We start from the raw sequence: 21,724 nt of genomic DNA, 5'->3' as shown, positions 1-21,724 counted from the left end.
GTTCGTATAGGCGTATAAATTATGACAACGTGTATTTGTAATGATAACCTTTGAGGTTATAATATATTTTTTGCATAATTTGATGTGCACAACTTAAAGGATTTTTTATATACTTATTATAAACCAATTTTAAAAAACCGGCCAAGTGCGAGTCGGACTCGCGCACGGAGGGTTCCGCACCATCAACAAAAAATAGAGCAAAGCAAGCAAAAAAAAAACAAGCAAAAAAACGGTCACCCATCCAAGTACTGACCCCGCCCGACGTTGCTTAACTTCGGTCAAAAATCACGTTTGTTGTATGGGAGCCCCACTTAAGTCTTTATTTTATTCTGTTTTTAGTATTTGTTGTTATAGCGGCAACAGAAATACATCATCTGTGAAAATTTCAGCTGTCTAGCTATCACGGTTCGTGAGATACAGCCTGGTACAGACGGACAGATGGACGGATGGATGGACAGGCGGACGGACGGACGGACGGACGGACAGCGGAGTCTTAGTAATAGGGTCCCGTTTTTACCCTTTGGGTACGGAACCCTAAAAAGAAGAGGAGATGTTATGTGTTCCGAAAGATCGCAAATTAGAGTCTTGCCTGAAGTGTTGAATTATTTTTTCTTTAATATTAAAATTAATAGTATCGCTCACACACTTTATCTATTTGATGAAAAGTAGTATAAAGAATACTATTTTCAAAGTTCTACTCCTCTTCTTCCTCGCGTTGTCCCGGCATTTTGCCACGGCTCATGAGAGCCTGGGGTCCGCCTGGCAACTAATCCCAGTAATTGGCGTGGGCACTAGTTTTTACGAAAGCGATTGCCATCTGACCTTCCAACCCAGAGGGTATACTAGGCCCGTATTGGGATTAGTCCGGTTTCCTCACGGTGTTTTCCTTCACCGAAAAGCGACTGGTAAATATCAAATGATATTTCGTACATAAGTTCCGAAAAACTCATTGGTACGAGCCGGGGTTCGAACCCGCGACCTCCGGATTGCAAGTCGCACGCTCTTACCGCTAGGCCACCAGCGCTTACTACTATTTTAAAAGTTCAATGCTTAAAACTTAGGCAATTTTTTTTAATAAATATTTTATTAAGACACTGTGTTAGATAGATAATGAGTTTACTTCGACCTTTGTATCTTATTGCCATTAGATCATCTCTGATGTAGGTTCACATTATGTTAATCTTATCTATGATGGGTATATTCATTTTGATTAGCCGAGAGGTCAAATCTTTTCTGCTACCACGCCCTTGTACGTCTTATTCATATAGGCGTTTAAATTATCTTATCAGATGATGTTTGTGATATTACGAAGACAACGTTCATCGTAATGATGTCGTTGGTGGTTATTCAATATATTTTACTATAAGTTACGCATATTGTACATTAATATGCAAAATTTAAGGATTTTACTTTTAAGTGATAACGGAAAAAAAAATTACAAGTATCAAAAGATATGCAAGAAACCAAACCACATAATACTATCACAGGTTTGCTTTATCACTCATAATAACCATATGTAAGTACTTACCTTTAGAAAACTCATTTTTTTTCCGTATTCAAGAATATTTCCAATGAGTGAGTCAGAAGCATCGTATAGACTTTGTCCCGTCATTAATGTTTTTTTTATACAAATAAAATACACTATATTCGTTATCTTAGGATCCTCAAGAAAAAGTCTCTGTTTGTGCGAATAAAATGCTAATTTTAATTTAACAGCCGCAAATTAAACTTCAATTTCCTCTAAAAAAATCATGTTAATGTTCCACATCTAATTTTGTTATATAGATCTCTAGTTAGACTAAGATTTAAATACATTTTATTTCTCCAGATTGCCAGTTAATTGCTTTAGGTACTATAAAGTCCGAATTACCCAGTTTAACTACACTATAAAACGCAGCTTATTAATTAAAATGCAACCAATGGACGCCTTCGGTAACGTGCCGCTGGTTTTATTGCTTAAAAAACAGTCAAAAGAATCACTATCACACGGTAAATTAGCAGTAATTCGTAACTCAGAAATACCGGGTGTTGTTTTCAGACAATATGACCACTAAATTTATTGAAGTGAAAACTTCTTTAGCGGCGCTGTGCACTTTTTGAGGTGGGGAAAAAATGTTAAACTCGAGACAGCGTAAGACGATCACGTGACCGTAAGATTTAGATGGCCACTCATATAGATGGCATTTAAGTCAATAAAGAAAAACTCAATGACATTACATGAAAAACTGTTACATGTAATGTCATTGAGTTTTTCTTTATTGATTTAAATGCCATCTAGTGAGTTCGCTCTAACTGGTATTAATATAACTCGAGTACTAACAGCGATGTGCTTAGGGGTTTCCAGTAATTAACGCTAACGCTAGATGGCGTTAACCTCAAATATTGCAAAAAATTGACGACGCTACTAAACCCCTAATGTGATTTTCATTGGATAGCGTGACATCGTAATATCATTTTGTATGGGATTTTGAACAGCGCGCCAAGCGGGTTTTGGAAACTCAAAATCCCATACAAAAATATATGACACTTAACGCGTACGTACGTCGTGTCACGCTATGGAATAAAACAATGAAATTGTTAGTTTATGTTATAAAATTAGTTTAAGAGGTTAATTGTATAAAAAACGGAGTGCATCTCACCATCAAACGTAGGTTTAGCGAGAATATAAATGTTTAGTAAATAAGTTGTAAATTCGAATACATAAATAAATTAAACTAAAAAAATGTACACTTCCAAGAATTACACACAAATCTAACAGATTCACACTTTTGTCTACCGCGTCACACTCCCAACCCGGATTCACAATTATTGTAAATTTATTCAAGACTTAATGGCCGACGTTTCGACAGCCAATTGCGAGTTTTCCCCGAAATTAATTTAACCAAAGGTTAGAGGACTAAGATTAGTCAATATAAATGTTGACGTACGGCTGAGGAATTTTATTTTTGAAGTGAAAACTTCTTTAGCGGCGCTGTGCACTTTTTGAGGTGGGGAAAAAATGTTTAACTCGCGAGAGATCACGTGACCGTAAGACGGACACGTGACCTGATCGAAAAACTGTTACATGTAATGTCATTGAGTTTTTCTTTATTGATTTAAATGCCATCTAGTGAGTTTCGCTCTATCTGGTATTAATATAACTCGAGTACTAACAGTGATGTGCTTAGGGGTTTCAAGTAATGCGACGAAATAACGCTAGATGGCGTTAACCTCAATTATACATAGTGCATTTTGCACTAGTCATTGAGTTTTCACTTCTGCCGGCACTCCCTGAGTGCAACCCGTTGTTTTTTTGTCGCAGTGATAATAATGTGAAATTCCGCGACATTCATTGTTTGTCACTGTGACAGGTACGAAGAGGCAGAGAAATTAAATCCCTTCACTGTTCTCGAACCTCCTGAAACCCAGAAGCATTTGTTTTGTTTTTGAATTTGGAACCCTTAGTTACTCAATCAAAATTCAAAATATTTTTTGGAATATGTACAAAAATTTGTACACAGGGATTTAGGAGGTTAAATCTTCGGGATTTTCGGAAAAGAAGAAGTCAGATCAAATCAAGCGTTTAACTCTGTACATTACAGTTAGTAGGTATGTTAGGATTAGTAAAAGACAATCCAACGTCTGATACTAAATGCGCTGGTGGCCTAGCGGTAACAGCGTGTGACTTGCAATCCGGAGGTCGTGGGTTCAAACCCCGGCTCCTACCAATGAGTTTCTCGGAACTTATGTACGATATCATTTGATATTTACCAGTCGCTTTTCGGTGAAGGAAAACATCGTCACCGGACTAATCCCAATAAGGCCTAGTTTACCCTCTGGGTTGGAAGGTCAGATGGCAGTCGCTTTCGTAAAAACTAGTGCCTACGCCAATTCCTGGGATTAGATGCCAAGCGGACCCGAGGCTCCCATGAGCCGTGGCAATCTGCCGGGACAATGCAAGGAAGATGATGATGATACTAAATTTGTACAGGCAACAAATTGTAACTTTTTTAAAAGATGATATATTACGAAACGCCAAGTACATTTTAAAGGTCGTTTAGAAAAATAATAGCTCAATCACTTTGTAATAAAACTGCTGAACGAAGCTAAATGTTACCTTGTCTACCAAACTAGTTTACATTTATGCTCACACGAAGACAGGTATGCAGATTAAATATTTAGATCAAGTTTTTATGTGTTATTTGAAGGAAAATGCCTAATTTGGAAACACCGAGTGTCTATGACACTGATGATGACGTGTACTGAGCCGTATCATAGATTAAAAATATATAAATTTATTCGTTTTAGTGTGGTACCAGGTCGAGCCATCTCGAAGAGAACTAATGATGATCACATTGAACGTGGTCTGTTTTTAAGATGTGTATCTGTGGCATTATAGCTCCTAAACTGATGAACCGATATAAGTGAATTTATTTAATGTAAAGACTTGTCAGTCGAAATCGATTTGTGTGGCGTTTGTTTTCGGTTTTGTTATTTATTTATTCAATATTGTTTGTTAAAAAGTAGTCATTACTTAGTCAACAAAGATCTAAGAATTCACTAGGTACTTGTACATTATTGAGGAGCTTTTTAAACTAATATACAGAATTAATTGCTATAAATTAGCGACAAATAAGTCATACTAACCCGAAAAAAGTCATAAGTACTAACCAATTAGTCATACTTAAAACAAAATATACCTAACTACCTACTATTCAAAATGACTTGATTAACAGGAACAAAAACGTTATGTTTTGCGATTTATAGAGAATTTAAACTAATGTATGCTGAAATTAACATAACAAAAATAATTTTTATTACTGCATATGTATTTCAAAAATAAAGAAACAATAAAAGTTACAATAACTCAAAATATCTAAAATAAAATTACCCAATGTTGAAATACCTAGGCCCAATTCACCTAATTTTAAAAATACCTTATCATCAATTAGCTTAATGTCCAATGAACGAAATACCTAACGTATGTTTCACCTAAAATTGTATTACATAAACTCAGAACACCAATAATCGATTTGCCTAAGGTTATATTCCTAACTAGCGACCTGCCCCGGCTTCGGCCTAACAAATTATACATAAACCTTCCTCTTGAATCACTCTATCTATTTAAAATCGCATCAAAATCCGTTGCGTAGTTTTAAAGATCTAAGCATACATAGGGACAGACAGTCAGCGGGAAGCGACTTTGTTTTATACTATGTAGTGAAGTGATGAACCCTTTTTATGACATCGCTATGTCGCCGGCATCCTGACCACTGACCCCAAAGTCCTTCACCTTATTTCAACACAACACACATCAACAACAACATATTGTATAACACAGATAACAGAAACAAATTACATTGACAGTATTTGTCAGATTGATTAAGCACCGGACATGTAATCCGTTTACATAATAATGAAAGTGATAGGTAGGAATGTATTAATTTGACTTTGTTATGATAGTGTCACTGTTACGATTACAAATGACACAGTACGGCTACCATAAGTACGGCTACCATCAGTTTGGTACTGACATAAACGCCATCGAGAACGTAATTTACTTTCTATACATCTCGCTCGTACTCGCATATTAGTGCGAACGAGATGTATAGAAAGTAAATTACGTTCTCGATGGCGTTTATGTCAGTTTGACACTGTCAGTGACTCATGGTACGGGCTCAGTTTGGCACTGACATAAACGCCGTCGAGAACGTAATTTACTTTCTATACATCTCACTCGTACTCGCATATTAGTGCAAACGAGATATATAGAAAGTAAATTACGTCCTCGATAGCGTAAATGTCAGTTTTCTGTCAGTGACTCATGGTACGGGCTCAGGTGACGATAGAGATTATTTCGTTAAATGTAGTAAAAATAATAGTAAATAAATAACGTATTCATACGCCAATTACTTAATCAAAAGTTAATGTCATTCTGTCAAAATAATCGTGCTATTTAGATTAAACAGTGTTTAACCGCGCTAAACGATAAACAACAAAAAAAAAATATTTTAAGAAAACTCGCCCATAGATTAATACCTTATAAAAGTATTGTGTAGCTATTAATTACATTTTATAAAATATAAATTAACCTTAAAAACACACACACTTTTTTCTGCGATACATAGCTTAACTTGCTCAATCCACTATTCAGAAGAAACGATGCAAGTTAATATATAATTATTCCACTAGCAACATTTGACATCACAATTTTAAGTAAATTTGTATTGTACATTGTACTAAATAGTGTAGGTATTCATAATCATAATATTATTATCGTATTTCAGTAGCCTGATATAATGTACCAGTTGAGGATTTTAAAAACCTGACAAAAAACGCGTTTGTTTTTACGGAATTGTAAATTTTAATTTTAAATGTATATTTAAAAAGTGTGTAATTTACCACGAAAATATACCTAAATAAATAATATTTTTTATTTTATTTATTAAAACTTTATTGCACATCAATGAAAAATTTACAAATGGCGAACTTAATGCTAAAAGCCATTCTCTACCAGTCAAACAGTCTCTAACAGTATAATAATAGTTACTTAAATTGCTGTTTTACGTATTTATTCCATTAATATAACATAAATCATCAGTTCCTGGTGATTAACGAACCCCTATAAGTATCTATGTTTTAAATATATTTACCAAAAACACACTAAACAAAACGAACCCCACGTGTCATACCGTAGGGGCTTTCTTAGATTTAATTATAATGTTAGTTAATATTTGCATTTTATCGAAATAAATATTAATTTGGGTAAATTAGTATAGGATAATTTATATTGTAATTTTATATAAAAGACCTTTTACTATCTGTGTCAGATGTTTAAGCAGCATCCCGGTTACGACACTTGTGTTCGTGGCTGTAAAGCCCTATACGAAAGAGGATCCCTCGGCCACACACAAATGAGGTAATTATATGTTATGAGAATAAATACCTAAATCTAAATCCAAATAATATATCCTACAATTAAAATTAGAATATGCCTGTAAATCTCAATCTCCATGTCTTTACAGTCGTTAAGAAAATATCACGGGACGCAACACACTTGAAGATTCGCCTGTCGCAACTCTTGCGCAACCAAAGGCGAACCGGGTCCGGTCTTCTTAAAAACGAGTTTCACGAATTCCATTGGTAACTAGGATACAAATATGTGGCGAGATTTTCATAATTCCTTGAGATTTTTTAAAGAAACAAGCGTGGTAAGCGATCATCGTAGCGTATGGACGTTGGCACAATCATATGAGATATACATGTTGCCGACCTTTTAAAATTCCAAAATTAAAAAAAATAAATAATTGTTTATAATGTATCATAAAAAAATAACGAGATAGAAATAATATAAAAAAATAAATAATTGTTTATAATGTATCATCAAACAAAAACACGTAAAATGTTAAACAAGAAATATATTTTGGCAAATTGGCAATATTTCCGGTAAAAAAAATATATTGACAGAATATTCGCCATAATAAATTACACAAAGAAACAAAAACACATAAAAAGTCTAATGATTACATAGTACCGATGACGGAATAGTATGATCGACGGAAATCCATATTTTTAGAAACTGGCCATATTTTTTGCATTTTTTGACCTTCGGTAGCTATGTAATTCTTGTTTGAATGGAGTATGATTGAATAGTTATGTCAATAGTTTTTTTTTGTTTTGATTAATTATACATTAATCTTTTGTTCAATACTGTGTAAATATTTATCCGTCTTCGTACATTAGCTTTATGTATGTGATATTATGTACTAATATCTGGGAGAAAACATATATAAACTCAAAATTGAGCGTTTTCCCAGAGATAAGACCTAACTAGATCGATTTTTCGCCCCCGAAACCCCCCATATAGCCAATCTCATCGAAATTGTTAGAGCCGTTTCCGAGATCCCCAAAATGTATAAATAAATAAATATATATATATATATATATATATATATATATATATATATATATATATATATATATATATATATATACAAGAATTGCTCGTTTAAAGCTATTTTATTATCGACACAATTTTAGACTTTAATTCAACGTAATATGGTCCTTGGATAAAATAAACTGCTGAACAGTGGCCATCAAATAGGTACATATATCGGAGCAGCCAAAGTGCTCAAAAATATCTGAACACGGACCCTAAAACCGTGATAATTGAGGCGTGTTAGGATATTTGTGAGCACCTTGGCCGCTCCAATATATGTATAAGATGGCGACTGTACAATGCGTAAACCTGTTGTTCTAATAGATACAATTAACTTAGCATAGATATATTTATCAAAATATTTTTCATCTTTTTATCAAAATTAATAAGAATAGGTACTAATTTTGCCTCAATAAAAACGAGATGTAAAATCATTGTTTGGTAAAATTACTATTATTATCTCATTCATAAGGATAGATAATTTATCTGTAAGTAAATATATAAATAATACAATAGAATAGCAGCAAGTCCAAGCCATATTATTTAAATACCAGTTTTTTTAAGATTCTAATATTAGTTATGCGTCAACTGCAAAACATCTAGTAAGAATGTAAATACCTAACATCTTAATATATAGTTTATACATAGATATGAATGCATAATATGTAAAATAGCTCTCAAATATACGAAAATATAAAGGACAGGATAGTTAACAATATTAATAGAATGGCTGTGGTATTTCACGCATTTTAATTCTACTTTTTTTTAGTTTTCGCTTACTCGTTGAAATGATGTACTAACATTAGTGTTTCGTTTCAGGAAAAACATATTTGACAACTAAATTCTATAAATATGAAGATAATATGATGAATAAGAATTTGACTCTCAGTTACATATATGTATACGAGTACATATTATGTCAAATATGTTTTGACTAAACATGAGTAAATATAAAATATGTAAATTTTTAACAAGCAGAAACGTCTGCGACCTGCGACCGATGCTATTAAGCTTAGAATAAATTTAAATGTGGAAAAATTTGAGTCTTGGGTGAGACTTGAACTCACGGCCTCTGGATTGATACTCTAGATATAAAGAATAATAAAATATATAGATATAAAGTTTTCTTAACATTTACCTGTATTTATGACATCTAAATTAAATTCAAAGCTTTGCCGCCACATACCACTTAAGCCAAATATTCCAAAACCTGTCTTGGAGCATTTCGTAATCTGACATATAGAAGATATTCACAGTAATTATAATTGCCAGCTACTGCATAATCTGATAGCAGTTAATTGGTATGCTAATTATTATACACGATTTGTTAACATAGTATATTTAGGTGTAATAAGAGCCTCAGCCCGTGTTTTCTCCCACATACGAGTATAACCTCCCTATCGCTACATAGTATAAAACAAAGTCGCTTCCCGCTGTCTGTCTGTCCCTATATATGCTTAGATCTTTAAAACCGCAACGATAGAGTGATTCAAGAGGAAGGTTTATGTATAATTTGTTTACCCGTGCGAAGCCGGGGCGGGTCGCTAGTTTTAAAATGTTTAAACTATTTTTTTAAATTTTTTATAAGTTTACTAGGGATATTTTGTCCGAAATAAAAGCTTTTTTTTAAAAGCTGCATTAACCGAGACCCTGCGACCTGCGAGTACTTCCTTAATAAACGCCGTGTACCATTTTACTCTCTTGGGGGTGATTTTTGGGGTAGAACGTTGAAATGGGTAACTACCTAGACTAGACATCGCTTCTCTCTCAGTAAATCAATTTAACTTTATTTTAAAGTGGAACCTAATAGAATAAATTTAAAAGTGGTAAAATTACTGTCTTGGGTGAGACTTGAACTCATGGCCTCTGGATCGATACTCCAGCGCTCTGCCATTTGAGCCACCAAGACCTCATCCATAGCCAGCAAATCTTTCCACCATATGGGTCAAGGGGACCCGAGCGACATCTACCGTAAGAGAGTTACACTTCTTGAACGGCTACCGGAGTTCCAAGTCATATTGGAAATTCACCAGTTACGATGCGCTACCCATACTATTTTTGTAAAACATACCAAAAACCATACCATACTAAAAATAGAACCTAATAGAGTCTAGCAAGGTCCTTTTAAAATTTTTCAATAAAGATTATCGGTCGATATTTTCAAATAAAATTCCAAACACAGGGGGGCAAAAATCATTCATGTTCACTCATAGTGAGTGAATTTTAAGCACAGAACAGAACACTTTTCAATATGGGCATACAGGCCAGGGACATGAATAGGACTTTATCTATAACAATATCAAGAAACCATATAATAATATCATATTATAATGATCAGTCTACATTATGAACTCGCCTTTATAGTTGGCATATTTATATTATATGCCGTTTGACGAGTATGTTTACTATGACATATGTACTTAAATACATAATTAGGCGCATAAATCTACAGTGTAATATCTTATAGTCTGCCTACATTCAACACAAATGATTTAAATTGTTCTATACTTACGAAAAGCATATTCATATTCTTTTAGATTAAGAGGCAAATGTTTAATAAAAAATAAAATAAAAATAATGTATGGGCAATATTTCCGTATTGATTAATAAAGGCAAAATCTGTAAAATATTTCCAAAAATAAAATTATTAACGCAGTAAAACGTTATAAGCCTTTTTCATCAATTAAAAAAATTGCGCTTAGCCACGTCAAATGGAAAAAAAATGAAGCCATAAATAGAAAATGGTGATTAAAATGTGAAAGTTTAAAAATACCATGCCAAGTTAAGGATGCAAGTAAAGGATGAGTTATACGAATGATGGAACGACACGCAATTTGTACAAATCTATCAATATTTTGTTTCTTTTAATAATTATTCATGAAACAGCAAACCTCTGTTATATTTTGTCTTTTTCTAACAAACACAAATTTTAAAATCTATTTTTTTTAATGCGTACTCTATGTTACCTGTTTAACGCTTAAACCACTGTACCGATTTAGATGAAATTTGGTATGGAGATAGTTTGAAGCCCGAGAAAGGACAGAGAATAGTTTTTAATAATAATAATAATCATCATCATCCCTCACAGACGAAGTCGAGGACAGAAACTGGTAAGCTTGACAGACGGCTTGCTAGATTTGACAGACGGTGTTAAATACTTTAAGACGCTTTTTCGTAATTATAAACTTAACTTTTAAATACGAGTAGGTCCTTAAAATGACACTACTATCCCTTTTTTACCCCTACACAATCGACATGTCTAAGTCCTAATTACAACGTAAACAAACAAGCGTGTCACAAATCGTCCTTTTTGCCACAATCGATTCCAGTCGATTATCGGTACGATTCGATCCCAGCTCGTTACGCAATCGAGCCGTGACGTCATCACGGATGCGCGTAAAGGCTGACGGACACTGTGAATCATTATGTGAATTTATGTGAAAAATAATTATGCGGAACGATTTTGTAACAAAATCCGGTCAATCGTCCTTTTTTTTAATAATTTGTAAAAACAGGAGTTAAAGGCAACTATTCATAAATAACAACATAATGACACTCACATCACAATATCTATTTTACATAATTAAATATATTAGAAAAAACATACACCTATTTCCAATAAAGACATTTAAAAGTTCACGTATTACACAAAAACACAAAAATATGTTGGACTCGACATGTTGTCGACTTGCAAAATCCAATAAAACGGTATCTATTGCGGGGCCAGGTATCTATAATAAACTACTCGACAACATTAAAAATATTGAAAATGACCTGACATTCTACTCTCAGTTAAAAAAATGGCTCACTAGAAATGCCTTTTATGACATGTCAGAATATAATAATATTAATAATAATGATTTAATTGTAATTTAATTTTTTAATTTATTTTATTTATTTGAATTATGTTGATTATTATAATAGTGTTTTATTTTACTGTAACTCATGAATATTATATTAATGAATTGAAATTGACTAATTATAAGTATAAAGTTTTGACATATAAAGTTTGTAATTTTATGAATACAGAAATATGAAATATGAAATACAGCTTGGCAAAAAAGAGTAGAAATTAAAAAGTGACAACACCGTAGTGTCGTCCCGTTTTCTTATATAAATTGGTTTGAAAGGGACGACATCTATTCTATTCTTTTTTGCCAAGCTATACTTGAAATGTTTTCAATATTATGTCGATTTTTTTTTTAGCCTATGTGTGTGTCCCACTGCTGGGCAAAGGCCTCCCCTCTCCTATGTCGATTATAATAGGTATATATATCATTGATTTTAATGTCGATATAATATTGAAATGAAATATTATTTCTGAATATGAGATACACCAAATATTTTTTTGTATACACCAAATAGTTTTAAATGTTTCTTAGGTGATATGATATAGGTATGTAGATTCTGACAAATAAAAACACCTTTAAAAAATCTCATGCTTTAACAGATTTTTTTCATTTCGACATCATAAAATATTTACAATACAATTAAACGAAACTAAACTAAGACTAGTTCTAAAATAATTTACAATTAATTTTTAAAATCCACTTACAGAAGGTAGAGCAGAAGGAGCTTTAAGCTCTTCCTTTCTATTTTCTGACTGTGTCCGAGCCATATACGTATACTAATACGAGAGTTCTTGCCCTTATGACAGCTTAAAGTCTATTTTTGTATTCGGTAGACTAAAATGACATTTCATAGTATGAACATCATGTGTCATTTCATACTATGAAATGTCATTTTAGTCTACCGAATAAAAAAATAGACTTTAGAGGAGTAGACATTAACAGGCGTTCCCCTCTGTCGCCGTCACTTGTCTGTTTGTACGTAGTTAAATCTGTGAGATTCATAAAATATTGATGTTGCTCATGAAATCGACCTGTCTTCTTCATCTCGTCATTTTTTTTTTAGTTTAGTCTGCATAGTTGCCGCATGGCGCTAGCTGTCAGGCGCAATGTACGGCCAAGACGGGTTCGACCCAACATTGTACATAGTAATTTATAATTTATTGTAATGTATTTTTATCTTTTTGCCGTCTTTGTCTTTTGTATGTTATATATTAATTTTGTTTTGTATTCATGTTACCTGTCGTGATTGTTTCACCGGATGGTCTCATCGGAAGATCAGCGCTGGAAGTCGCCAGCAACATGCTGAGATGAGACCATTTCGTGGCACTTTATCCTTTTATTCTCTGTTATATCTCTTGTTATATCTCTGTTATATCTGTTACATCTGTTTCTATTTTGTGTTTGTGCTCACGAATAAAATTATTTCTATTCTATTCTATTCTATATCTAAAATAGGCGGCCAGTGGTCATACACAATGTAGGCACTGACGTTTATCTGACTGGCTATTTTTATGTTACGTATATATTTGACGTGCCCCTCCCCAGCAAAAATCGGCAGACTGTTTAGTACAGAAGATTACAGACAAGGCGTCTCCGTTCGTACCCCTCCCCGCAAAAACCGGCAGACAGTTTTGTACAGAAGATTACAGACAAGGCGTCTCCGTTTGGTTATTTATATCCTCTAACACTGCGTCTTACGTAAGCGAACAACTCGCGTACGCGAGGCGGCGCGGCGCGGCGCGGTAGTGTAGGAAATGAAGCAAGTTGTTGTATGGAGACCCATGCATTAATTCCTCAGTCGATGAAATATATTTTATTAATATTGGTATTTCTGCTGGGATTTTTTTTTTGATATTTCATATATTGTTGCAATACGTTACATGCATATGTCCGATGAAGAAAGTATGAACTGAGCATTTTTCCGTAAAAAGATATTAACGATTTAAGATTTTAGGTATTTATTTAAATTCTATTATTATTTTTCTTTGGATATTTATACAATACTATTTATTTATTGATACTTTATCATACTGTAAAGTTTTTTCTGGCTGAGGAATTACAGCGGGGTCAAGTACCTTTATTGCCTACACTACGGCGCGGCGGGCCCACGGCGTTCGCGTTCGCAACAAGATCGCCGTATCGTCTTGGGTCGTCCCATTCGTTTATCGTCAAGTTCTTAAATTAGTCCTATTCTGCTTTCGTCACGCATTCTACATTGAAAGCCACCGACGATTGTGACGAATGTAGAATGGGTGACGAAAGCAGAATAGGACTAATTTAAGAACTTGACGAAAAACGAATGGGACGACCCAAGACGACTGATCGCCCATGTAGGACACTTCTATAAAGTGTCAGTCAATAGAACTTGCTAACTATGTAAACAAAAGTTACTAGTAAATTGACATTCAGTGTCAATTTTAGTATGGCGGTTTGTTTACATAGTTAGCAAGTTCTATTGAATGACACTTTAGGTATCAAAGGATTGATTCACCCCGCGCCGCATCGCTTTCCTTCCCTTAGTATGACTGTCTTTCCAACCAATAATTGTATATGTCTTCTCAACATTGACCTTTTTACTTCAACAATTAACCAGTAATTAGTGTTGGTCAGCTTTATTCCAATGTTAATAGGTATTATGCGTTTACTAGAATGGGTGGTGACTAAAGTCTCTGTATTGTTTTTATAGTTCACCTTTAAGGATAAAGACGAACAATTAACCTCATTTTCGTATTTTTGTTTGGCGTAACTGTGTTTTGGGTAAAACTTTATTAAGCAAATGTAAACAGATCATTCTCTAGACCAGCGGTCACCAATTAGTTTTTTCAGGGGTCTGGCTGTTAAAATAAAATGACCATTGCGGTCCGTAACTCCTTGATAAAATAGGTCGGTTTTTTTAATAATTGTATGTTAAATCGTTCCGTATACAATATCAAAACTAGGTAAAAATTTATGAGACGTTTCTATTAACTACAAATAAGGGGCTATTCATAAATTACGTCATTTCAAATTGGGGGCTGGGGAGGGGGGTCTGGACATCGGATGATGGTAGCATGACGTAGGAGGAAACGGGGTCATTCGAAGCATGATTTTTGGATGATTTGGGGGGGGGGGGGGGGTCAAAATCGTCAAAAATAGATGACGTAATTTAAAGATAAAGATATTTTATTTAAATCCTCGATTTAAAGTATACTTAATTCTAAAATACATAGATGTTGTTTTGTTAAGTGGTGTACAGTATTCAGTCGCACAAAACGACATGCAAATTTTACATAAAACGCTATCTACTAATTATTGTAATAATTAATTATAATAAGTAATTATTGTAATAGGTAATTATTGAACTATTAATTGAATTATTAATTGTTATAAGTAATTATTGAACAGACCCTAAGTTTTAAGCCACTAGCTCATGCTTTTTATAGGTCTTAGCTTAATCAAACTGGTGTATTAATTTTTGATAGTTAAGTAAGAACAAAAAATATTAGATATAAGAAAAAAGTAAGATTTTTTTTTTTAATTATTTCTTTATACAATATTCAAATTCGAAAAAATACGATTATTAAGGCAACCAGTTGAAATTAGAGGTTTATTTCTGTAACCCTGAGTTTATGACATATGTTTGTTATTGTAACTTATGTGGACGCGTGTGAATAAGGTAAAGAATGTGAGGACGTTCTGTTACATTATTTATTAAGATTTCCAAATTAACATGTAATATTTTTTTGATATAAAAAGCTTGAGAAGACAATATCATATTTTTAATCAGAACCTAGAGTCACAGTTTTACATAATGTAAATGTTGTGTATAAAAAAGGGAAATGCTTAAGATAAGATAAGATAAAGATAAAAGATAGTTTATTCAAGTAGGCATAATTACAATGCGCTTATCGAACGTCAAATAAAGCTAGGTAGGCTTGCCTTAGATAGCCTGAAATTTAAATGTACAAGTATAGGGGGCTGTATATTGAGGATATTTCCGTACACGGCGGGAAGAAGTTGATAACTCGCGGGAAAAAACGGAAGAAATTTGAACCTTATGCAATTTAATTTTAAGTTCAGATTTCTTCAATAAAATATCTCGAGTTATCAATTTCTTCCCGCCGTTTATCGAATATGGTAATTATATTTGTGGCTTAAATTTGAAGTTATAAGAACGTAAGTATTGTAATTAATATAAATTAGCCTCATATTGTAAAGTTCTGTAAATCTGACACAAAATAAGATTCAACTTTATATGGCGTTCATAGTTTACCGATTGCAAGTACCTATCTATAAGTGGACGTTTCACCGTCTATAATTTTACGATGGTCATTAGGAGAGATGCCCCGAATAGTGAGTGGTTCTGGCCGAATACCGAATACCGAATATACGGCCCCTTTCCCGGCCGAATACCGAATATTCGGCGACCGAATATTCGGCATGACATGCGAACATTTTGAGTCACAATTATTATGAAAACTGATCGCCAAAAAACAAAGCTCAACGTTAGATATAACGTTAGCTAAGGTATATTTTTGTTGAACAGCATTAATGAATAGAGTCAAACAAATCAGACTAATGATAAAAATAAAATGTTTTTTAACAAACAAATGCTCAAAAAATGGTCTTCGTATTTAACAACTTTCCAAGAACACATTCTAAATATACCTACATAGTTTTTGGTTATTTTTATTGTGCAATTTTTCTTTTTAAGGAGGTGCAACAGATATTCGGCAAAGTGGCCGAATAGGCCGAATACCGAATAGTTGCCGAATATTCGTGGCATCTCTAGTCATTAGTCAGTAACGTAAAACTGAGCGCACCTGCAATACTAATATTTACCCATACTTCAATAAGGAATTCATTTGGTTTCAACTACATCTAATACTAGTCACCAGCTTACTATAGTTAGTATTTCTAATATTTTTAGGTAATTTTTTATTTGTGTTTTATCACGATTATTTGCTATAGGTAGTTATAATGTTATCATAATAAAAACGTTATTATTAAAGTGTCAAAAGGGCCTCTACGTGTAGGCTTCGGCTCCGCTCACGCCTCCCTAATAATGTCTCTAACACCATAGTTCCTAAATAGGGAAGACGTTATTATAATAATATCACGGATGGTCCTGAGTTATGGATGTTAGCTATATATCTAAGTATTTAGGTATTTATCAATGTTAGTATGCATATCGTCACCTACCCCATAGTACAAGATTTGCTGAGATTGAGTCTAGGTCGATCTGTGTAAGATTGTATCCAAAATCACTACACATTCCCCCGCCGCGCCTCTCTGTGTGTGTGTTCGCGATAAACTCAAAAACTACTAAATGGATTTTCATGCGGTTTTCACCTATCAATAGAATGATTCTTGAGGAAGGTTTAAGTGTGTTAAAGTTTTGTGTAACCCTTGCGAAGCCGGGGCGCGTCGCTAGTTTATTTAAAAGTTCATTAGCTCATCAGAATCCAGGTGCGACCTATGTCACATAAGTTACATGTAACATAAAATCGATTTCACATACTCCAGTGTGGTCTCAACGCAAACAATAACTGCTATTTAGCAACGCGTGTAAAATAAACATAATACACTATTGCATGAGATTTGCATATCCATACGAAAATGCACATATCTGATTAGTTTCAGGATTCGAAAATATTGCCAACTCCGGTATGTAATATTGCCAAAATTATTTTTTAGTATTTTTTTGCCTTTTGACCTATTTTGTGTATTAGAGCGATTTATTTTTATGTTTAAAAACCTTAATTCCGACGTGATAAATATTAAGGATTTTAGCATGAAAATAAATCAATTAAAACGCATTATATCGCGTATACTTTAAAATGTTTTAAAGCATTCCCGTAATATGTATATTATATAGGTTTTTTTTGGATCATTTCACAAATCAAAGGCAAATATTTATACCTTATGTAATGTTGCAGGTATGTAATTATATATTGCGAGATAAAAAATGTTCAATAATTCATTCATAAGTACAATTTGTATGATGGACGTAAAACACATCTTACACATCGCAGTGAGGTGTTAAAATGGAAATCGTTTTGTAACATCCTTTATATAACTGCATTGACAAATTGGTACCGTTTACATTATATCTTTATTATTTACTAGCGACCCGCCCGGGCTTCGCACGGGTTAACAAATTATATATACCCCTTCCTCTTGGCCTTCCTCTCCTTTAGTTCAATTGTAAATTAAATTATATTACAACAATGTCTTTTTAAGATAGGTAATAGATGGTAATAGGTACCTATACATTTATTGCATGAAAATTATAAAACCATAGTTTTACAATACTAGGTATATAGGGTGAGTGCTATAGTTATTGGCACTACATAGTATGTAATTGGCCTTTCTTAACAAATCAGAGAGAAACAAGCCAAAAGAATACTTATTGTTAAGAGTTCTTAAAGTGGATAAAGTCCAATTTAGTTAAAGAATATTTATATACAAGATGATATTTATATTTATACCTCGATCTTTCACAATGCCCATGGTCTCGATGGGCAAATAAAACGCCAAGGTTAATATATTATAATTATAAGCATTAAATACAGTTATGATGCAAAAATTATAAATGTATTTAATTTGAATATGTGACGTTTACAACTAGAAGGTACCACATTGCCGGTTGTCGATGAGGTTGCTTTCAATATTGGAGAAGAAACCGATAATAAGTACCCTTTTAGTAGAAAAGGGCACATCTTTTCTATAATCAGTCTTTGATAATGATAAGTGTGCAGAAAGTGTGTGAAACAGTTCAATATAAAAAAAAACTAAAACTTGTTTTTTTAAGGAAACTTTTTACGTTAAATACTCAAATTACACTTGTCGGGAATCGAACTGCGGACGAGATGCGTTGTAACTTTGGTTAAGTTTCTTATGACAACTTTTTTGACGTTATTAAATTTAAGTATATTAAGTATATACTCGTATTAAATAGGACTGCTATATTAATAATTTTAGTTTGATATTTAAAAAGTAGTATTTTTTTATTATTCTTGGATATTGATTTATTATTTAAATTAATAATATTTTAATTAGACAAAAAAAAAATTATAAAGCTTAAACTATTTTACCAAACAGAATCCACATAAACGGGCTCCAAACCAAAAAAAAAAACACTTCTAAAATTAAAAAAAATCACAATAAAATAAACTAAAGTACTTACATGTAAAAAAAAGTTCAAAAAAACACGTCCACACTCAGCGAATCACCACACCGCACTGAATATGAAATAAGGATGCGTCCGTATTTAAAAAAAAAGTTTTTTTTTGACACGCACGTCGTTTCGTTGTCGTCCCGCGTTCGAACAACCTTATGTGGCAGCCGTAACGCTTTTATATAGCATGCGGCTTCTAGTGGCCTTGCGTCCTTGATCCAGTAGGGTGGCTAAGATAATTACTGAACTATTTTTCCATATATATTTTACTAGCGACCCGCCCCGGCATCGCACGGGTTAACAAATTATACATAAACTTTCCTCTTGAATTACTCTATCTATTAAAAAAAACCGCATCAAAATCCGTTGCGTAGTTTTAAAGATCTAAGCATACAGACAGACAGACAGACAGCGGGAAGCGACTTTGTTTAATACTATGTAGTGATACCGTTTCTGGAAGCGCTGGTGGCCTAGCGGTAAGAGCGTGCGACTTGCGATCCGGTTGCGGGTTCAAACCCTGGTTCTTATCAATGAGTTTTTTGGAAGTTATGTACGAAATATCATTTGATATTTACCAGTCGCTTTTCGGTGAAGGAAAACATCGTGAGGAAACCGGACTAATCCCAATACGGGCCTAGTTTACCCTCTAGGTTGGAAGGTCAGATGGCAGTCGCTTTCGTAAAAACTAGTGCCCACGCCAATTACCGGGATTAGTTGCCAAGCGGGCCCCAGGCTCCCATGAGCCGTGGCAAAATGCCGGGACAACGCGAGGAAGATGATGATGATGACCGTTTCTGGAAGATTTGCGGATTACCAAATTTTTTTTTATGTGATAGTCAGCAAACGAGCAGACGAGCCGCCTGATGGGAAGCGGTCACCGTCGCCCATGGAGCAAGCAAGCAACATCACAGGAGCGCTTCTTGAAGAATCCCATGGCGTAGTGTAATAGTAGTTTGTGTAACAAGGGATCAAAATGATTTCCGTCAAGGGCGTAATCCTGAGCGTAATGAGGGATTCAAATGTTAACGCCCAAGATGAAATAATTTTGATACCGTGTGACACATACTGCTTTTCACATCAACTATGAGGAAAATAAAAAAATCTTAGTGTTGACACAATCTGATGCTTAAACAGATTATTTAAGCTAAAAAAATAATGTGCAAAAAAATGTAAAAATAGTGTACTAGAACAGAAAAGTGTTACTTTGATCCCTCCTAGCAGGGAGGAAAAGTGCCACTTTGATCCCTCCTAGCAGGGAAGAAAAAGCTCTTTTCCGAATAGGTGGTGTGAAAAGGACATTTTCACCTTAGCAGCTCGAACAAGGGTACTTTGCTAATTAAAAACAGTGAGCAAAATCGCATTTCTAATGAGTTTGGTAACTTGTTTCCACGTTTAATACACTCTTCTATTTTAGACGCGTTCTTGGAGTAACCTTTCAGAATTTTCTTAAGCCGGTTTATGTTATTTTACATTTCTTACAAGGATTTAGGTAAATTAGAATATCGTGAGGAATGTTGCATACATTTGCGAAGATCAAAGGTTGTATGTGAAGTATCCTGCATTGGGTCAGTACGAGTAGTGGCCCAATTCAAACAATGTTTATAAGATGCCATACCGATACGATAGCGATCCGTCAGTGTCAAAAGTAACATTTATTTAACCAAAAACGTCACTCTTGAATCGGTGTGACGTCTCTCATATAAGCATTGTTCGAATTGGGCCATAGAACGTGTCCGTTCGCGTTTTTTCATGAATAGACTGTACCCAAAAATGTGGCAACTAACCTTTTTTTCAACAGGAAAATAGTTATTTGTACAACAAGAGATCAAAGTTTGATATTTCTTCAAGTGCTTATTTTGAGTCCCGTGCAAGCGAAAGATTCTATAGTAGATTCACGAGCGTAGCGAGTGAATCTAATTTAGAATCTTGAGCGTAGTAAGGGACTCAAAAGCGCACGAGATGTAAATAACTTTGATCTCGTGTAGTTCATAAAACTTTTCACCTCAGCAGTGAGAACATTTAGACAACCCGAAAAATGTAATCCTTCTCCATCACTTACCTATTCAATCATGTTTCTTAACATATACTAACAATTAAGTATAATTACCACAATCAAACACAAAAACAAAACGTAGTAAATTTCAGTAAAATAGGTTATATATGAAAACAACGACCATAATTGATTGACATTTGTATCGGCAACTTTTTTTTTGTAAAAAAAAAACATTGTAAGATACGGTCCGAATTGCGGATACTTACTATTTGTATACTATTGTAGAGATTCTTAAAAGTATAAGTATTTATTTTACGTGATATACTGTGTATTTTTTGAGTCCATTATTTTAATCGTACAATAAATTACGTAAAATATAGTGTTTTTATCAGTTTTTATCAAATCTGAAACTTAATTTTCATTAATTGCATATTAAGAATTCATACTTGTATGTGTTTTGGAACGATGCGTTCTGAAGTTTTTCGGGGGTCTATTATAAACCGTCAATATACCGTTGAATGTCGTTTGAAATTTTTTTTTATCTCTTTCTTTTTGCTAACCACGTGAAAGGGACAGAGATAATAAAATCCAAGTATTTCGAACTTGTATTAGACCCCGCATGTTGAAATGACATTTGAATATTAAGGTCACTTGAATGTCATTTTGTCTCACTCAGTGAGCAAAATGCGATTTTGCTCACTGTTTTTAAGTAGCAAAATACCCTTGTTCGAGCTGCTGAGGTGAAAATTATTTAGTAATGCAGAAATCTTTATAGGGCCGTGTTTCCTAAACCGTGCGTCGTA

The 21,724-nt window shown here is 33.7% G+C and overlaps 1 protein-coding gene across 1 annotated transcript in view; it reads right to left on the bottom strand.

Moving 5' to 3' along the window:
- LOC134660402 (AT-rich interactive domain-containing protein 1B-like) overlaps positions 1-19,082 on the bottom strand; it is a 71,063-nt gene extending 51,981 nt beyond the window's left edge. Inside the window, exon 1 of the mRNA XM_063516139.1 lies at positions 18,938-19,082. The gene's annotated coding sequence lies outside the window, so the exon portion shown is untranslated. The remainder of the gene's footprint in view (positions 1-18,937) is intronic.
- Positions 19,083-21,724: the final 2,642 nt, after the last annotated feature.

The sequence above is a fragment of the Cydia amplana genome, chromosome 27 (genome assembly GCF_948474715.1).
Source record: "Cydia amplana chromosome 27, ilCydAmpl1.1, whole genome shotgun sequence".
In the NCBI taxonomy this organism is placed as follows: Eukaryota; Metazoa; Arthropoda; class Insecta; order Lepidoptera; family Tortricidae; genus Cydia; species Cydia amplana.
The sequence above is the reverse complement of the archived record's forward strand: the minus strand, read 5'-3'. Positions and strand labels throughout refer to the sequence as shown.